Source organism: Lolium perenne, chromosome 7 (assembly GCF_019359855.2).
Source record: "Lolium perenne isolate Kyuss_39 chromosome 7, Kyuss_2.0, whole genome shotgun sequence".
NCBI lineage: Eukaryota > Viridiplantae > Streptophyta > Magnoliopsida > Poales > Poaceae > Lolium > Lolium perenne.
Window position 1 is genome coordinate 40,767,156 of NC_067250.2, and position 21,171 is coordinate 40,788,326.

Genomic DNA, 21,171 nt, shown 5'->3' on the forward strand with positions numbered 1-21,171 from the left:
TAACATGTGACCTCGAAACACAAAAGTACTGTTGTCCTTCAGACATGAGAAGATATCTAGTGCTACAGCACATTTGCATGCTAGCAGATTCTGGGATAATCTAGACCGTCAAATCTAGTTTAATGGACAAGATCAAATCCAATTTCAGAAGTTGCTACACCTCGTATATTTTTAATGAGACCACCAAATAACTTCTTCGTTGCAGAAGAATCGGCCGGCGTCCGTTTCCCTGAATGTACATAGTAGGCTACAGTCGCTCCTTCCCTAAATGTACAGAGCATTGTCATCTCCTTCTTGACCTATACTAGGCATTTTACTACGTTCTAGGTTACTAGGTTGTTAATCCCCCATCTCAATGTAGAGAGACGGTGCGCCTCCGAGCTGGACCGGCGCAGGTACTTGATATGCTTGCAGGTTCGTTTCTTCGGTTGCAGATCGAATGTTTTGAAGAAAAATCTCTTCGATTTTAGAATCGATGGCTTATATTTTTCTGAGATATCGTGGGCCCCTTTGCTTGCGGTGCTTTTCTAACTTAGTTTACGGTTCTCCTATTTTAGTTGCTTGGTGAACACATGATGCGGATCAGCGGATGATATCTGAAATCCACTGATCATATAAGTACAGATTCGAAAGAAAATGCGGTGAATGGCTCAAAGTATCTTTAATTCCAAAGGATTTTATGCATTGGCAATTTAAATACATATTTTAAGACTAATTATGGTGCAAGTGAATCGAAGCATGAAGCCTGAAAACATGCAATTTTGGGGAAATGAGCAAGGAGACAGATGGTTCGCATGCAATAGCATGCAACAGTATGAAAAAACAGATAGTCATATTTACATATATGCCATGTGTTCAAATCTAGTCTCCTGAACATGAACGGACAGTCCAGATGGCCTAGGAAACTGGTAACACACACGTAGCTACATTGTAGCATTAGATATCTTCTCTTCACTACATTTGGTAGTCGGCACCTCACGACGCTGGCATAGCTGATTTATCGTCGCGGTAGGCTAGCCCTGTCGGCGTAGAGGTTTGTTAGTCAGTTTTTTTTAGAAAAAAATGAATTGTTTGACAGTTTAATAGCTGAGGATGATTAATATCAGGTCGAATTACTTATTAACAGTCAAAATTCTTACTCGGTCACCCATCCTCGAACTACCTCCATCTTAGCACGGTTAACTTTTTCAACCTTACATACGGATGAGCTTTGGCAGAGAAGTTATACTTTGTTGAAAATAGTACCCTATTAATCCAGTTAACCCTTCGGCCATGACATCGGAAAACTTCAAACGGATGCCGAGCTACATGTAGCCCTTTATATGGAAAACACTTAGAATTCCGTTTCAAAGTTTCAAAAATTCAAATCAAAGTTTTGCAGATAGCTAATGATGTATACTACAATGATGTAAAATCTCAATACAAAGTACTTCATGTTCTAGGCTACACAAAAATAACAATTGCTAACATATTTTATAGTGAATAGTGTACATTTCAAGACTATAAAATTTGTAGGATTTTGTCAACTGTGTAGCTTGGAATAATCATTATTTTGCATTGATATTTTACAACATTGTAACATACACCATTTTCTACCTCTAGAATTTTGTTTCGGATTTTTTTAAAACTTCAAAATAAAAAATTTGAGTGCTCGAAAATAAAGAGATACGTGTAACTCGGACTCCAAAAGACATCACACTTCTTTATTATTTGAGTTCCAAAAATTATTTGACTAAGAAAGAATGAGTAAGTAATAATAATATTGATCTCAAATAATCATAAATTGAATTTAACTTTTTCTAAAAAAAATCACCAAAATCTAAAACATTGAAAATCTCCTATTTCCTTTTTTATTTTGAGGAATGTAAAAAATGGGTAAACGCCGTATGCCGTTGAAATTGGATGTAAAATCTTCCGTAGATAGGTTTTCACATGAACAAACGTTTTCATCGGAGGTCGTATGCAACCAGAAAAGCTATTTTACCGAAACATGATGTCATTTTGGGAAAAAAAGTCAAAATTCATGTTTGTTCATTTCCCTAAACTAGATGACATAACACACATGGACATCTCGAAGAATTTTATTTTTTGCCATTGTTATTATTATTATTTTTGAAAACTAGAAATGAGATCCACGGGGGGGGGGGGGGGGGGGGTGGTGGCTCGGGCAATAAAAAATCAGAACTAGGCCGTCGGCATATGATTTTAGAGTTGACGCCGTCATCACAATAAAGCCTTCCTGGGCCATGTGTCCCAGACTACGCCGACGGTGGCCGTCTGCCTTACACACCCCTACGCCGATGGCTTACCTGGGCCGACGACCCTCTTCTGGGGGGCTGCCCAGCTCGTGCCCTACACCGATGGTCCCGATAAAAAGCCGTTAGCGTAGGTTCAGGCCGTCGGCACCTTGACTGTTTCCTGTAGTGCCTTCAGACAGGCCGTTTATATGTCGGTCGTAACACGGCGTCACATGAGGGGTCCCTGAGGTGAAATCTAGGCTGAGATCAGCCGTTCCCGTTGTTGCCACGCGACAAAAACTCACGTTAGGAAAACTATCGCCACCAACCTGTCAGTTTGGAGTATGAACCAACAACTGCGTACATACATATATGTCTCGTTGCATAAATCCAGAACAAACGTGTACGCAATTGTATACCAGACTCCTGTCACATGATTGTACCTCTTCTTCGCGCTACATGCCGGCCCGGAAAATGCGATCGATTCGTGTACGTTAGTTAACCCCATGCCGTGGTCCAAGGTTTAGGCCTGGATGGATTCCAGAAATTAGTTTGAGCTGCCACACCAACCGGCCGGACAAGCGCAGTAATCATCCCGTCGCGCCGCGCGTCGAGCTGGGCGCCGGCGTGGCCTCCGTCGTCCAACGAAGTTGCCTCGGAGGCACGCGAGCACGAATGACTAGGAAGGGTGTGATGGATAGGATGGTGAGGGGTGGGCATGTGCATCCCTGATCCGGCAATGCATTATGCATCAATGTCCTTGCCGTGAGTTGTATTGTCCTGTTCTTCTTCTTTGAACAAGTCTGTCCTCTTTCTCTTGGATTGATCAAACGCTGGTTCTGCAATCCGCCAACGCCAATGAATAGATCCCCGCATAATAAGGGCATCTCTCCAGTGGGCGCGACGCATTTCGGACGTCAAAACGGACTCGTCGTGTCCGTTTGCGTCGGGTCAAATGGTCGAAACCGTCCGGGTGTCCGTTTGCGTTGGGGGTGGCTCCAGCGGCACGACGCATGATTTTTTTTTCATTCATACGCCATAATTTTACATGATAAAAAGGACATAAAAGCGTGCTAAAATACGTGTTGTCTACTGGTCGTCGTCGCTGACGAGGTCAATCAGCTGCGGCGTCGACCATGGAAGCTCGTACGCCGGCGGTGGAGGAGGTACCGCCGCACGGGCAGGAGGCTGTGGCCAGGGATCCCACGCTGGAGCAGCAGGCGGAGAGCGGCCGTTGGAACGCGTCGGCGTGGCCGGAGGAGTCGCCGGCCTCCCCTGCGCGAGCATTGACTCACGGAGCTGGATTGCGAGCCCGTCGCACAAAGCGAGCTGGTTGAGCTCGTCCTGCTCGCTGTTGGCCAGTGCCATGGCAATGGCCTCCTCCTCTGAAATGTCCGGCGGCTGGGTCTCCGGATCCCACGCCGGTCCGTCGTCGTCGTGATCGTACTGCGGCATGGTCACGTCGCCGTCCTCGTCCTCGTCGCCGTCCTCATCCGCGTCCTCGTGGTCGTTCTCTTCTTCTTCGGCGGCGATCTCACGCTCGAAGTAGTCTACGTCGGCGAGGTAGGCAGCGCGGCGCCGCGCGTCGAACTCCCACGTCCCGAAGGAAATCCAGTTGTAGGAGTTTAGTGCGTACGCCGGATCCTCCTGCAGATCCGGCGGCAAGACCGCGCGGCGGCGGCGCACCTCGTCCCGCCGCTCTCGGCCCTCGCGCGGCACGGGGGGACCGGCACGCGCCGCGAGTTCAGGTACCAGCCCCCTCCCGGCAAGTTCGCGTCCGGCCATGGTACCGACCGGTTTTCCTCCCATAGCTGCCGCGCGAGGTCAACGCGGACGTACCGGCCGACCTGTGCCTTCCTGCCGGAACGCGAGCCGCTAGCCTCCTGGTCGTTCTTCGTCTTCCGGAACGGCCAGCATTTCTTCCCCATGGCGTCGGTGTGGTGGCTACTGTGGGATTTTGGCAATGGTTTTGGTCGGGGAAATGAGCGCTGGCAGCGTCCCTTTAAGAGGCTCTGACGCCATCTCGCCTTCAATGGCCTGCCAGTGCAACGCCTACTAGCTGCGCACGCTCGCGGAAGCCGAGGCACGCCATTAACGTGGCCCCTACAAAGGTTGCAGCACGCCGCCCAGAAGTAATACCGCGGAAGACGAAGCAGTTGTGCCGCTGCCAGGCGGGTCCGCGCGAGGACCGAGCGGACACTTTGCGCGTCCGCGCAGCGTCCGCCAGTTTGAGAATAGGTTTAGGGTTTCGTGGTGTGTCTCCACCACGTGATCAACTTTATTTATGTAGTCATCAACAGGTTACAATACATGTATAATACACACCTATACAGATCGTATTTAACACTCCCCTCAATCTGAACTTTTACATACAAGATTCAGATTGAATCTAAAACGGTCTAACATCTGTTGGGTAGCTGGTTTAGTAAATACATCAGCTAGCTGATCACTTGAAGATATGAACTTGACCTGAAGAGCTCCAGCTGCAACACGCTCGCGCACAAAGTGAAAGTCAATCTCTATGTGCTTCGTTCGAGCATGGAAAACTGGGTTAGCGGTCAGATATGTTGCCCCTAAGTTATCACACCACAGTATGGGTGTGCGCTGCTGGACTACTCCGAGTTCTTTAAGCAAAGACTCTAACCAAATCGCTTCAGCAGCTCCATTTGCCAACGCCTTGTATTCAGCCTCGGTACTGGATCTCGAGACTGTGGGCTGTTTCTTCGAACTCCAGGATATCAAGTTCGGTCCTTCAAAGATGGCAAAGCCCCCCGTAGATCGTCTATCATCAACACACCCAGCCCAATCTACATCAGTAAATATGCTAATGCCAGTAGAACGGGACTTCCGGAAACACAAGCCAGTATCAAGTGTACCCTTCACATATCGCAAGATGCGTTTAACCACCTCCCAATGAACCTTAGTCGGCTGGGAAGGGTACTGGCATACCTTATTGGTCGTGTGAGAGTCAAATACTGAAGCCCGCCAACTACACTAGGATACCGGAATGCATCATCAGTATGTAGCAGTGTACCACCATCATGGGAAAGCTTCTCTGAAGGAACAAGAGGCGTGGAAGTGGGCTTGCAACATAGACCAGCATATAAATCTGAACACCATCCCGGGAGAAGATAAACAAGGACGTATCAGCCTTCGAGGATGTGAATCCGAGCTGAAACAAGCGAGCACTGAGACGAGCATACCATGCACGGGGAGACTGTTTCAAGCCATAGATGGAACGCTGCAGTTTGCACACATGCTGAGGGTACTGAGCATCTTCAAAACCAGGAGGCTGCTGCATATAGACCTCCTCTATCAAGAATCCATGGAGGAAGGCGTTGCTCACATCAGCTTGACGGAGAGTCCATCCGCGGGACACAGCGAGGGAGAGAACCAAGCGCACCGTAGCAGACTTCACAACGGGACTGAAAGTATCGTTATAATCAATACCATGCTGTTGTGAGAACCCGCGAGCGACTAAGCAAGCTTTATGCTTGTCAATGGAACCATCAGGGCGATGCTTTGTCTTGAAGATCCACTTGCAGCTAACCAGATTGACACCCGGTGGCCTGAGCACAAGACGCCATGTATTGTTCTGGCGAAGAGTGACAAATTCATCGATCATGGCAGCGTGCCAGGCAGGCTCCCGGAGAGCGTCGTGATGCGAGACAGGAGCGGTGAAAAAGGCACGCCGACGAGGATCATACCGCACGGTACCATCGGTGAATTGCTTCGCACGGCGAGAGTCGGTGCGGAGGCGCGTCGCCATGGGATGGCCGGTGACAGGGGCAGCGGTCGACGTAGCATCATCGGACGACGGTCCAGCCGAGGGCGACGTGTCCGGGGCGGAGCCGGCGGAGGGCGACGCGGGCTGGGCCGAAGGAGGCCCAGCAGGGGCAGGCGACGGAGGCGCAGAAGGCGCATCCGATGGGGCTGCATGGGAGGCCTCGGGAGTCTCCCCATGCCCATGCACGTCGATCGGGCGAGTGGGCGAGACGATAGGGGTCGGTGACGAGTCTGGCACGAGGGCCTGCACATGAGACACAACATCTGGAACAGCATGGTCAGTAGACAAATAAGACAGGTCATAATTTCTCACATGGGCACTCGTAGCCGGTTCGGTGGAAGGAAAAGTGATGATAGACTCGGCTAAGGTGGAGATATCGATGGTGACACCGGGGGTCGCATAAGGGAAAACGGACTCGTCAAACACGACATCACGAGAAATGTAGATGCGCCCGGTAGACCTATCCAGATACTTGTACCCCTTATGCATAGGACTATATCCCAGAAAAACACACATTTTGGAACGGAAAGAGAGCTTGTGGGAATTGTATTTGCGGAGACTGGGCCAACAAGCACATCCAAAAATGCGTAAAAAGGAATAGTCGGGGTTGAGTTTGAGAAGACGCTGCACGGGTGTATCGTTGTTAAGGACAGAGGTAGGCATGCGATTGATAAGATAGCACGCCGTTAGGAAGGCTTCATCCCAATACCGTAGAGGGACGGAGGCGTGAGCGAGCAAGGCAAGGCCCGTCTCGACGAGGTGGCGGTGCTTACGTTCCGCAACACCATTTTGTTGGGACGTATGGGGGCAGGACACACGGTGGGAGATGCCCGTGCGCTGAAAATACCGGTGGAGCTTGTGATACTCGCCCCCCCAGTCTGACTGAACCGCCTTTATTTTGGTGCTCAAAAGGCGTTCAACATGGGCCTGGAAAGTGTAGAAGACCTGCTCAACATCAGACTTGTGTTTGAGGAGATAAACCCAGCAAAAACGAGAGTAGTCATCAATAAAACTAACATAGTATTTAAAACCTCCAGAGGAGGCAACAGCAGGACCCCAAACATCAGAGTGGATCAATTCAAGAGGCATAGTGGAAACACGATGAGATGCACTATAAGATAATTGATGACTCTTTGCACGCTGGCAAGCATCACAAACCAACACAGTATTGTCTGACGACGAACAAGATAAATTATTTGCCCTAACAAGAGTTTGCACTATTTTATTTGTAGGATGACCTAAACGCTGATGCCATTGCGCGGATGTGGTCTTGGTGCTAGAGAGAGCATGACGAAACGACGATGACGAAGCTCGACTAAAGGGAACTGGGTAGAGACCGCCCTTACTTCTACCGAGAAGAAGAAGTTTCCTCGTGGCCTTGTCCTTAACACAGAAAAAGTCACGGTGAAATTCCACAAAGACATAATTATCGGAAACTAGACGATATACAGAAAGAAGATCTTTGTGGATGTTTGGAACATGCAGGATATTTTTCAAACGGAGGGAAGAGGGAAGAACAGGCTAAAGTTGAATGACCAATGTGAGAAATTGACAAACCTGCACCATTGGCTACTTGCACGTGATCCTTTCCGCCGTATCGTTCGGCCATGTGGAGGTGCTCGAGATGACTGGTCAGGTGGTCCGTCGCCCCTGTGTCCATGTGCCAGTGGAAGTCATTGGAGCTGGTGGAGGCCGAGTTGCCGGAGCGCTGACGTGGAGGCGCAAACTCAGGGTTGAAGCGGTTGCGGCAGTCGCTCGCCTCATGCCCCCAGTAGGAGCACAGCTGACATTGTGGCCGCTGCTTCTTGCGGCTGTTGCGGCCGTTGCCGCCGCCGTTGTACTGGCGGCGATCGCCCCCGCCGTAATTGTCGTTGGAGCGGTTGTTGTTCCCGCCCCCACTGTAGTTGTTGTTGCCGCCGTTGTTCTGGCGGCGATCACCACCAGTGCCTTGACTGGTGCCGGGGCGCCCAGGATTGTTGTCGTAGGGACTCTGCTGCGACGGCAGGCCGGTGGCGGGGAAGGAGCCAGGGCGTGATACTGCGTTTGCAGAGGAGGACCAGTCATCGGTGTGTGTCTGACCCGCACAGAGGGACTCAAAACTGAGCACGTGCGAGTAGAAGTCCGCGAGAGAGTCAGCGCGGTTGTCGCGGATCATGGAGGCCGAGAGGGGGTTGAAGTCGGAGCCCAACCCTGTGATCATGTAGTCGATGATCTCATCGTTCTTGAGAGGTGATCCGGCGGCGGCCATGGTGTCCACCAGGACCTTGACCTTGTTCATGTACTCGCCGGCGGTCATGTCGTTCTTCCGCAGAGATTGAATCTGCCGACGGATGTGCCGAATATTGGCACGGTTCTGGGCGCCAAACATGGCGTGGACTGCTTCCCACACCGCGGCGGCCGTAGTCCTGCCGATCATCTGGCAAGCGATGTCTTCGTCCATGGACGAGAGGAGTATCCCTAGAACACGCTGGTCCTGTGTCCACCACGTGGCGTAGGCGGGGTTTGCCACGGTGACTGCAGCGTCACCAGTGCCTTCGACGATGGTCTTTGCCGGCGCAGCCGTAGTGCCATCGAGATAGCCGTGAAGTCCCGCCCCGGAGAGATTTGGGAGCGAGAGAGTGCGCCATAGCATGAAGTTTCTCCGATTGAGGCGCACTGCCGGTGGTGGAATGGAGGTGGTGACGGCGGCGGTCGTGGTGGCACTGGGCGGTGCAAGGAGAGGGCCGAGGGCCTTGGAGGTTTGAGCGGAGGAGCTCATGGCGGCGGCGGCGGCGGAAGAGAGAGGGCCGAGATCGGCTCGGCTCTGATACCAAGTTTGAGAATAGGTTTAGGGTTCCGTGGTGTGTCTCCACCACGTGATCAGCTTTATTTATATAGTCATCAACAGGTTACAATACATGTATAATACACACCTATACAGACCGTATTTAACACCGCCGAGACGCAAACCTGGCGCATATTTGGGCCAGGTTTGCGTCTCCGCGGACGGCCCGGTCACTTTGCGTCGCCCCGCTGGAGGTGGTGCCAGACGCATTTCCGGTCACGGCGGACACAAACGGTCGCTCAGCGTCCGTTTGCGTCGCGCCGCTGGAGATGCCCTAACTCAATGGACCATCTGAGTGGGTTTCTGCATGCTAGAACATGTGCTTTTATGTCATGAAGATTGAGTCTGTAAGTTGTCTAAGACATTCTACAATCCCGGTTAGGCTGTAATTATACTTTTGATGAACAACTGCATTCCACCTCACCCCGCGTATAAATTACGGACAAAAATTACACTAAGCATTACGGAAGTCATTAATTTTGGTGGGATTCAGCCAAACTCGGCAATGGGATTGAGATCTAGCAACAGACTCAGAACGCAACCAAATGCTGATGATACGCAGATGGAGAGGGCGACGATGATTGCCCAAAAGGGCGATAATGTTCAGACTCAAGGTACTCCATCATCCAATAAGCACTCTTTTTATAGTTTTTCGGATGAGCAAATTATTGATAAGGCAAAGAGTATAGGAATTTCGTTAGGCGATACGCTTGAGTCTAGACTTAAATCGGCTAGACTGGTTAAGGATATTGAAAAACAACGAACTGTCACTTTTTTAAATTCTGCTAATCTTCAAGAACAAAATACCGGGGAGGCACCCATTTGTTTGGTCATAAGCCGAGCCTCAAATTTATGTGATGACATGTATGAGGATCATGAGGCGAATGTAGATGTTCATGGGGATATTTCGGTTCCTATACCCCAGGTGAAAAGTACACGTAAAAAAAAGTCTTATGACAAGACCAAAGTTCGCAGAAGTGACAGAATAAAATTTTAAAAAAACAATACAAGAAGCTAATGAAGGGCTTAAGGGGTTTAACGTGGAATAGCGAAGGTTTTCGAGATACGGGTAAACATCTCTTTGTTAGCGAGGCCATTAGGGAACATCATTTAGATTTTATTTCTCTGTTGGAGACAGGGAGGTCAAATTTTACAGTTCCCTTCTTGTCCAACCTAGCAGCGGGTCATGATTTTGCTTGGTATTGCTTACCACCTCATGGCCGATCTGGGGGGATTCTTGTAGGGATCAACATGAGAACTTTAATAGTTAAAAAAAGTGGATAATGGAGATTTTTGTGTCAAACTCCATATTAAATCTAAAACTGATGGTTTTGAATGGATCTTGGTCCCTATCTACGGAGCAGCGCAAGATGCTCATAAAGCTGATTTTCTTTCCGAATTAGTACGCATGTGTGAGGTTGAGTCCTTACCAATGCTTCTAGCGGGAGATTTTAATATGTTTAGAAGAAAAGAAGATAAGAACAATAACAACTTTAATCCACACTGGCCTTTCGTGTTTAATGCAATTATCGAGAGTCTGAACCTAACAGAGATTGCTCTCTCAGGTAGGCAATACACATGGGCTAACAGAAGATACAATCCAACATACGAGAAATTGGAGAGAGTCTTGGCGACCGTTGAGTGGGAACAAAAATTCCCTCTCGTCACTGTGAGGGCACTCACTCGGGCTGGCTCGGACCATACACCCTTGTTAATTGATACAGGGCAACATGCTCACCGTGGTAATAGGCTCAGTTTTTCTTTTGAGCTAGCCTGGTTTCAACAAGATGGGTTCCATGAAATGGTTGCTGCCGAATGGGCAGCAGTGCCACGGGGATCATCACCAATGGATACTTGGCAAAGGAAAATTAGACACTTAAGAAGGTTCTTAAGAGGCTGGGCCAAAAACTTGAGTGGAAAATACAAAAATGAAAAGGAACATCTCTTACACACCATAGATGCGTTAGACATTAAGGCTGAGTCCATTCCGCTAACACCCTTCGAAAGGGATAATTTGAAACAGGCACATGAACGCCTTAATAAACTGCGGCGTGACGAGGAGCAAAAATGGGCTCAACGGGCAAAAGTTAAACATGTTCAAGAGGGGGGCAGTAACACACAGTATTTTCACCTTATTGCAAATGTCAAACATAGGAAGAAAAGAATTTTCCAATTAGAGCAAGAAGAAGGCACTATAGTCGGTAATGAAAATCTCAAGGTTTATATCACTGAATTTTACAAAAAGTTGTTTGGGGAACCTGAACGCAACTCTTTCTCCATGATGGAGGATTTTATGTCTGATATCCCTCAATTGACGTTAGAGGAAAACAACTTGCTTACGAAGGCTTTTACGGAAGAGGAGGTCTGTGAGGCTATTTCCCAAATGGAACACAATAAGGCTCCCGGGCCTGATGGATTCCCGACGGAGTTTTATCAACACTTCTGGCATGAAATCAAAATTGACCTGATGGCTTTGTTTACACAACTCCATGCGGGAGAGCTGCCCCTGTATAAAATTAATTTCGGTGTCATTACTTTTTTGCCTAAAAAGGAAAATGCAATTCAAATACAACAATACCGACCTATTTGCCTCCTTAATGTGAGTTTTAATTTTTTTTACGAAAGTGGCCACCATACGAACATCTGAGATAGTTCACAAGGTTTTTAGACCAACACAGACGGCCTTTATGCCAGGTCGCCACATCCTTGAGGGAGTGGTGATCTTACATGAAGCGATACATGAGATTAATAGGAAGAAAATGGATGGTGTACTTTTTAAAATTGATTTTGAGAAGGCATATGATAAAGTTAAATGGCTTTTTCTCCAGCAAGTCCTAAGGATGAAAGGTTTTGATCCCATGTGGTGTGAGATGATCAAAAAAATTGTCCAAGGAGGAAGCATTGGTATCAGAGTAAATGATGATACTGGTCATAATTTCCAAACAAGGAAAGGACTGAGACAAGGTGATCCTTTTTCTCCGATTCTTTTCAACATTGTTACGGATGTTTTGGCCATTCTTATTGCTGGTGCCAAACAAGAGGGTCAAGTTGGGGGCCTAATTCCTCATTTGGTTGATGGGGGAGTGTCGATTCTCCAATACGATGATGATACAATCTTGTTTCTGGGGCATAATGCTGAAAAAGCTATAAACATGAAACTAATTCTCTGCTTGTTTGAACAATTATCGGGTTTGAAGATAAATTTTCATAAAAGTAAGATTTACTATTTCGGAGAGGCCAAACAAAAGGAACATGAATACCGGGAATTTTTTTGTTGCGAGGCCGGGTCCTTACCCATTACATATTTGGGTATCCCTGTACACCATCGGAAACTAGCAAATTCTGAATGGAATCCCGTGGAGAGTCGTTTTGGTGCGAAACTTGGTGGTTGGTGCAGCAAACTAGTTTCATATGGTGATCGTCTAGTACTCATAAACTCAGTTTTGACGAGCCTCCCAATGTTTATGTTGTCCTTTCTTGAAATTCCAGTAGGGGTGAGGAAACGTTTGGATTTCTACCGATCAAGTTTCTTCTGGCAAGATGAAACAAAGAAGAAATATAGACTTACAAAATGGAGTATGGTCTGTAGACCTAAGGAACAAGGGGGTCTAGGCATTGAAGTGCTTGAACTAAAAACAAATGCTTATTAAGTAAATGGTTATTTAAATTACTCACCGAGGAGGGAATGTGGCAACAAATTTTATCTAATAAATATTTGAAGAACCAAACGTTAGCACGGGTGGAAGAAAAACCTAGTGATTCCCCATTTTGGAAGGGCCTCATGAGATTGAAAACTGATTTTTTTCGCCAGGGGTTATTTTAAAGTGGGAGACGGATCTTCGGTCCGATTTTGGGAGGACGTCTGGTTAGGAGACACTTCTTTAGCACTCAGATATCCGAGTTTGTATAACATTGTACATCAAAATAATGTGTTAGTGTCTACTGTGTTAGCTCAAGCACCTCTTAATATTACCTTCAGGCGGACTTTATATGAACATAAATGGAACCTTTGGATCACTCTTTGTCAACAACTCATGGAAGTACAGTTGACGAATAGCCCTGATAATTTTGTCTGGAGGCTTAATGATTCAGGCATCTTTACAGTCAAATCTATGTATCTTGACCTAATGAATGGACATAGCATAGGCTTACGGAAAAAAATTTGGAAGTTGAAAATTCCATTAAAAATAAAAATATTCATGTGGTTTCTTAATAATAAAGTTTTGCTTACTAAAGATAATCTGGCCAAAAGAAATTGGAATGGGTGTCAAAAGTGTTGTTTCTGTAATGAACTAGAAACTATACATCATTTATTTTTAGCATGTCCATTTGCCAAAATTGTTTGGCGTATGGTATACTTAACTTTAAATTTACCCCCACCTGCCAATATTACTAATATGTTTGGAAACTGGCTTAATGGGGTAAAGAAATTAGATAAGGCCAGAATTAGGATTGGCATAGCTGCTATATGTTGGTCTATTTGGACGAGTCAGAATGACATAATTTCTCATAAACAAAAGGGAACTAATTTTTTGCAGGTTATCCGACGTGCGGCGTACTGGATTCAACAATGGGCTTTACTTCTCCCGGAGGATCAACGGGAGACTATGGTTACTGGATGCAACCGTCTGCTAACGGTTACTCAGGACTTCTTTTTCATGGCTACTAGGTGGCGACACACTACACTGGTAGAAATACAGGCTTCCGGTGAGCCCCATAAGTCGCGAAGCTGTAGGAACCGCGACTAATGGGACCTTTAGTCGCGGTTCGGGAGGCGAACCGCGACCAAAGGCCTGGGCCCAGGGCGCTCGGTGGCCAGCCGGTGCACGGGGGGGGTTTTAGCCGCGGTGGCCCGGCCAACCCGCGACTAAAGGTGCCCGAGGGCCTTTAGTCGCGGTTGGCCAGGCCAACCGGGACTAATGCCCCCCCCCCTATATATACCCATCCAAAGCCAACACTTAGCCATTTGGAGCCATTCTCTTCACAAACTTCACAAGTGGGTGTTAGGTTTGCTTTTGGTTCCTCTTATGCACATAAGGTGTTTGATGAAATGCCCCAAGAGCATGAAACAAACATGATATGAAGTGTTGGAGCCACACTTGAGCTTTGTCATTTATTTTTTCCTCCTCGATCGCGGTTAGCAACTTGAACCTTTGATGTGTCGTTGATAAAATATGCATGTGTGTGTAGTTCATTGTTTAATTTATATTGTTTGTAGCTAGTTAGTTTAACAAATGCATGATGGTTAATTATATATTTTATATTATAATAATGCAGATGAATCGACAATGGATGTACGGTAACCGACTCTCCGGTGAGTTCAGTACGGGTTTGAAAGATTTCCTCGTAGTGGCTAATGCGAACAAGCAGGGGGGTTTTGTTATCTGTCCATGTGTTAACTGTAAGAATCAGAAGGGTTACTCTTCCTCAAGAGATGTTCACATGCACCTGTTTTGGCACGGTTTCATGCCAAGCTATAATTGTTGGACCAAGCATGGAGAAAGAGGGGTTATAATGGAAGAAGATGAAGAAGGGGATGATTTCATCGATGAAAGCTATCTTGCTCATTTCGGTGATACTTTCATGGAGGATGCTGAAGGTGAAGGGGAAGGTGAAGGGGAAGGTGAAGAAGAGGCACGTGATGATCCCGTTGATGATCTTGGTCGGACCATTGCTGATGCACGGAGACGCTGCGAAACTGAAAAAGAGAGGGAGAATTTGGATCGCATGTTAGAGGATCACAGGAAGGCGCTGTACCCCGGATGCGATGATGGTCTGAAAAAGCTGGGCTGCACACTGGATTTGCTGAAATGGAAGGCACAGGCAGGTGTAGCTGACTCGGCATTTGAAAACTTGCTGAAAATGTTGAAGAATATGTTTCCAAAGAATAACGAGTTGCCCGCCACTACGTACGAAGCAAAGAAGGTTGTACGCCCTCTAGGTTTAGAGGTTACGAAGATACATGCATGCATCAACGATCGCATCCTCTACCGCGGTGAATACGAGAATTTGAATGAATGCCCGGTATGCACTGCATTGCGTTATAAGATCAGAGGCGATGACCCTGGTGACGATGTTGAGGGCCAGAAACCCAGGAAGAGGTTTCCCGCCAAGGTGATGTGGTATGCTCCTATAATACCACGGTTGAAACGTCTGTTCAGGAACAAAGAGCATGCCAAGTTGTTGCGATGGCACAAAGAGGACCGTAAGTCGGACGGGGAGTTGAGACACCCCGCAGATGGAACGCAATGGAGAAAGATCGACAGAGAGTTCAAAGATTTTGCAATGACGCAAGGAACATAAGATTTGGTCTAAGTACGGATGGCATGAATCCTTTTGGCGAGCAGAGCTCCAGCCATAGTACGGCCCGTGACTCTATGCATCTACAACCTTCCTCCTTGGTTGTGCATGAAGCGGAAGTTCATTATGATGCCGTGCTCATCCAAGGTCCAAAGCAACCCGGCAACGACATCGATGTGTACCTAAGGCCATTAGTTGATGAACTTTTACAGCTGTGGGGCAGACCTGGTGTCCGTGTGTGGGATGAGCACAAAGAAGAGGAATTTGACCTACGAGCGTTGCTTTTCGTAACCATCAACGATTGGCCTGCTCTTAGTAACCTTTCGGGACTGTCAAATAAGGGATACAATGCATGCACGCACTGCTTACATGAGACTGAAAGTGTACATTTGCCAAATTGTAAGAAGAACGTGTACCTTGGGCATCGTCGATTTCTTCCGAAAGGTCATCCAGTAAGAAAGAAAGGCAAGCATTACAACGGCAAGGCAGATCACCGGCCGAAGCCTGCGGAACACACTGGTGCTGAGGTATTTGATATGGTCAAGGATTTGAAAGTCATCTTTGGAAAGGGTCCTGGCGGACAATCAGTTCCGAAGGGAGCTGACGGGAACGTAGCCATGTGGAAGAAGAAATCTATATTCTGGGAGCTAGAATATTGGAAAGTCCTAGAAGTCCGCTCTGCAATCGATGTGATGCACGTTACGAAGAATATTTGCGTGAACATCCTAAGCTTCTTGGGCGTGTATGGGAAGTCAAATGATACAAAGGAAGCACGGCAGGACCAGCAAAGTTTGAAAGACCTTGATGACCGGCATCCGGAACGGTTTCAAGGTCGTGCCAGCTACGCTCTGACCAAAGAAGAGAAGGTCATCTTTTTTGAATGCCTGAGCAGTATGAAGGTCCCGTCAGGATTCTCGTCCAATATAAAGGGAATAATAAACATGGCGGAGAAAAAGTTCCAAAACCTGAAGTCTCACGACTGCCACGTGATTATGACGCAATTGCTTCCGATTGCTTTGAGGGGCTCTGCCGGAAAATGTTCGAGTAGCCATTGTGAAGCTATGTGCATTCCTCAATGCAATCTCTCAGAAGGTAATCAATCCAGAAGTTCTACCACGGTTACAGAACGATGTGATCCAATGTCTTGTCAGTTTCGAGTTGGTGTTCCCGCCATCCTTCTTCAATATTATGACGCACCTCCTGGTTCACCTAGTCGATGAGATTTCCATTCTCGATCCTGTATTTCTACACAATATGTTCCCCTTCGAGAGATTCATGGGAATATTAAAGAAATATGTTCGTAACCGTGCTAGGCCAGAAGGAAGCATCGCCAAGGGCTATGGAAATGAGGAGGTAATTGAGTTTTGTGTTGACTTTGTTCCTGACCTTAAGCCGATTGGTCTTCCTCAATCGCGGCACGAGGGGAGACTAAGTGGAAAAGGCACGATCGGAAGGAAATCAACGATATGTATGGATGGCCATTCTCTGACTGAAGCACACCACACGCTTCGACCAATTCCAGCTTGGTGGCTCCGTACTTTGAGAAACACAAGAATATTTTACACTCGGACAACCCTGAGAAGCCTGAATCCTGGATTAGGAAGGCCCACATGGAGACTTTCGGCAGTTGGTTGAGAAAACATTTAATGAGTGACGATCATGTTGTAGATCAGCTGTACATGTTGGCCAAGACACCATCTTCGACTATAACGACTTTCCAAGGGTACGAGATAAATGGGAATACATTTTACACGATCGCCCAAGATAAAAAGAGCACCAACCAAAACAGTGGTGTCCGCTTTGATGCAGCAACCGAGAATGGGCAAAAGGTCACATATTATGGTTACATAGAGGAGATATGGGAACTTGACTATGGACCCTCCTTTAGGGTCCCTTTGTTCCGGTGCAAATGGTTCAAGCTAACAGGAGGTGGGGTAAAGGTGGACCAGCAATACGGAATGACAATGGTGGATTTCAACAATCTTGGTTACCTTGACGAACCATTCGTCCTAGCGAAAGATGTCGCTCAGGTTTTCTATGTGAAGGACATGAGTAGCAAACTGAGGAAACGGAAAGATAAGAAAACGATCAGTACATCATGCGATGATCCAAAGCGCCACATTGTTCTTTCAGGGAAAAGAAACATCGTGGGAGTGGAGGACAAGACCGACATGTCAGAAGATTATAATATGTTTGCTGAAATTCCGCCCTTCAAAGTGAACACCGACCCAAGCATTAAGTTAAATGATGAGGATGCTCCATGGATACGGCACAATCGTAAGCAAGCAGGGACACAAGGGAAGAAATGTGTGTAATAATTTATTGTACCAAACTTTGTTGAATGAATCATGTGAATTATATTACCCGTGATGTGTTTGGTGTCCATTTTCGAATGATTCAATTGACTCGAGATAGCTTGATGATACATGAAATTTGGAGTGACTAAGTCATACTCCTGCATACATGAAATTTGGAGTGACTAAGTCATACTCCTGCATACAGGAAATTTGGAGTGACTAAGTCATACTCCTGCATACATGAAATTTGGAGTGATTTAGTCATACTCCTGCCTAGGCGTATAATATGCATACTCGTAGTCTTCATAGCCGCCGCCGTTATGCCGGTAGTCGTCGCCTTCTAAGTTGCCGGCGTCGTCGTCGGCTCTTTGTCGTCGGCTGTCGTCGGGCGGCGCTCGTGGCTCGAGGCGAGGGTAGCGCGGGCGGGGATATCGCCGGCCGGGTTGTAGTCCTTGCCGCTCTGGCGAGTCCGGCCGGACCACCATAGCCGACGGCCGGCCTCGTGGAAGTTTCCAGGAGGCAGACCGTCCTCCTCATACCTGGCGAGCGCCCTCTCACGCCGATTGATGAAGAAGGCGTCCCAAGTATGCTGGTTATCGGGATGCCAGCGGGGATTCATCCGCGGCTCCGGCGTGAGGTCGAGGTAGTAGTGGTTCGTGATGGCCGCCCGGCGCGCAGTACTCGAGGGGCCCGGAGGGACCGGCACGCCGCCGACGCTTAGGCTCCGGCCAGCGAGGGACGCGGTAGCCCGGAGGGCAAGGGTAGTTCGAGGCGCAAAGCTCCTCCACCTGCTGGTAGGTTAGAGTGGGTGCGGTGGAAGCCATGAGAGAGTGATGAGAGATTGTAGAGATGTGATAATGCTGGCCAAGCCCGGCTACCTATATGTAGTGACAAATGGCGGGAAAAATGGGAGCGGGAAGACAGGAGGCGGGAAGAAAGAGGCGGGGAGAAAGTGGCGGGAAGAAATTGGCGGGAAAAAATTGGCGGGAAGAAAGAGGCCGGAAGAAATTGGCGGGAAACAATTGGCGGGAAGAAAGAGGCGGGAAGACAGGGAAGAAATGGCGGGAAGACGAGGAGGGAAGAGGGGGTCGGCGGAAAGAGGCGGGAAGAGGGGGCCAACGAACTTTTGAATTGAATTAGTTTTATTTTTATGAATTTTTGATAATTTGTATTTTTAAAATTTTGAATTGAATTAGTTTTATTTTTCTGAATTTTTTGATATATTATTTGTATTTTTAAGATTTTGAATTGAATTAGTTTTATTTTTATGAATTTTTTGATATATTATATGTATTTTAAACATTTTGAATTGAATTAGTTTTATTTTTCTTAATTTTTTGATATATTATTTGTATTTTTAACATATTGAAATGAATTAGTTTTATTTTTCTGATTTTTTTGATATATAATTTGTATTTTTAATATTTTGAATTGAATTAGTTTTATTTTCCTAATTTTTTTTGATATATTATTTGTATTTTTAAGATTTTGAATTGAATTAGTTTTATTTTTCTGAATTTTTTGATATATTATTTGTATTTTTAAGATTTTGAAATGAATTAGTTTTATTTTTCTAAATTTTTTGATATAATATTTGTATTTTTAAGATTTTAAATTGAATTAGTTTTATTTTTCTGATTTTTTGATATATTATTTGTATTTTAAAAAATTTGAAATGTATTAGTTTAATTTTTGAAATGAATCTGAAAAAGCACCTTTAGTCGCGGGTTGGTCTCCCCAACCGCGACTAAAGGCCGACGAGTATAAATACTCACGCGCCGTGCGCCCACTTCATCTTCTTCCAGTTCTTCGAATTCGCCGTCCTCATCGATCTCGCGCGCCCCGAAGGCCTGCCGCCGTCGCCCTCGACGCCGCCGCATCGCCCTCGACAACGCCACCGCCGGAGGAGCCACGCCGCCGCCGGAGGAGAGCCACACCGCCGTTCGTCTCGCCCCCTTCCTTCTCGCCGCCGCTCCACCGGCCGCCTGCCTCTCCCTCGATCTGGCCACTTCGCCGCCGCGCCCTCCCCGCCGCGCCCTCCCTGACCACCGTTCGCCGCCGTGCCCTCCCTGGCCACAGATGGCCGCTCACCGCCGCACCCTCCCTGGCCACCGTTCGCCGCCGCGCCCTTCCCTGGCCGGCCACGGATGGCAGCGGCGGCGCCGGCGCACGCGCGCCCGCCCTGCATATGCGTGTGTGTGTAACACACAGAGAGAGGGAGAGGAGAGAGAAGAGAGGAGAGAGGATTTTTTTAGTTTTTTTTAACTAAAATTGTAACGGAAATTTGTAATTTAAAGTGTAACTAAACATTGTAATTTAAATTGTAACTAAACTTTGTAATTAAACGTGTAACTAAACTTTGTAATTTAAATTGTAACTAAAAATTTGTAACTTAAAAGAAATCGCGACTAAATCGCCGTCGCCCTCGCGCCGTCGTCGTCGTCGCCCCGTCGCCCTCGCCGCGTCGTTGTCGCGCGCCCCGGCCGCCCGGTCGTTGTACATCGTCTCGTCTCCGGTGCCGGCGAGATCGACGAAGGGGTCGTGGCCGGCGCCGGCCCCCTTTTTTTGTTTTTTTTGTTTTTATTAATTATCTCACATTTTGTTAATTAAAATTGTACACTAAAATTTGACTTAAAAAAAGATTGTGTAAAGAAAACTAAAATTTGACTTAAAAAAACTAAAATTTGACTTAAAAAAGATTGTGTAAAAACTAAAAGATTGTGTAAAGAAAACGCTAAGGATCACTTCGTCCCGTGCCTCCGCCCCGTATGGTCCCACCTACGTCACCGTCTTCCCCTCCATCTTTTTTTTTCTGGCCCGGCAATCTCATCCCCAAATCGAGCCGCCGCCAACCCAGCAGTGCGTCGAGCCATAGCGCGCCACTCCGCCTCCTCTCCTGCATCCCGAACCCACCTACACGCGATTCCGCTGTGCCGAGCGCCGCGAGCTGCCTCACCCCGTTGGATTCCTTGTCGTAAGGAAATCGGACTTGCCTACGTGAAGCAATTCCGTCCAAAGTATATGCCGTTTCGTTGACCAAAAACGCCACCGCCGCCCTTTCGCCACCGCCCTTTCGTCACCGACCCCGCGTGTAAACGGAGGGGGCGGCGAGGCCCTCGCCTCCCCCTCCTTATACGCGCTGGTTTTTTTTTGTTTTTTTACGAGAGAGAGGACCGGCACCGACACCGCCACCGCCCTTTCGCCACCGCCACTGGTCTCTCGGTCACGCGGTCACTGCGAGGCGAGGTCGATCGTCCGCATATACACATCTAATACACGCGTCCCCCCTCTCGCCTCCCTCGTCGCCCTCTCTCTTTATATGTAGAAGAGATGTGATAATGCTGGCATATACACAATTAATTTGTTTTTACTACATGTTTTCAGGACTGACATATGGCGGACGATAGAGCTGACCCGATTCTGGACAACTATGATGCGGACCTTGAAGAACATATGTTCGGCATCATAAAAGGCGATATTCTATATGTGCCGACCGGACAAGAAGAAGATGATATCTCTTCTTATCTGAACCTTGAGGGTGAAGATGAAGGGCGCCGTCAGCAAGATGATGCCGAAGAAACGTCGATAAACGACGATCTTCAATTGGAAGTAGCAACCACCTCCGGCGCCGAGGTATATATATATACATATTGAGCGTCTGGTGATACAAACTAACTGATTTGAATAAATGTGTGTGTACTAATGCGCGCGACTCTCTTTCTTATT

At 47.3% G+C, this 21,171-nt stretch overlaps 1 non-coding gene across 1 annotated transcript; it reads right to left on the reverse strand.

Moving 5' to 3' along the window:
* Positions 1-8,115: 8,115 nt before the first annotated feature.
* Positions 8,116-8,254, reverse strand: LOC127318217 (small nucleolar RNA Z247). The gene has a single exon (XR_007861772.1). It is a non-coding gene; the product is annotated as a small nucleolar RNA Z247 (small nucleolar RNA).
* Between the last annotated feature and the right edge of the window lie 12,917 nt (positions 8,255-21,171).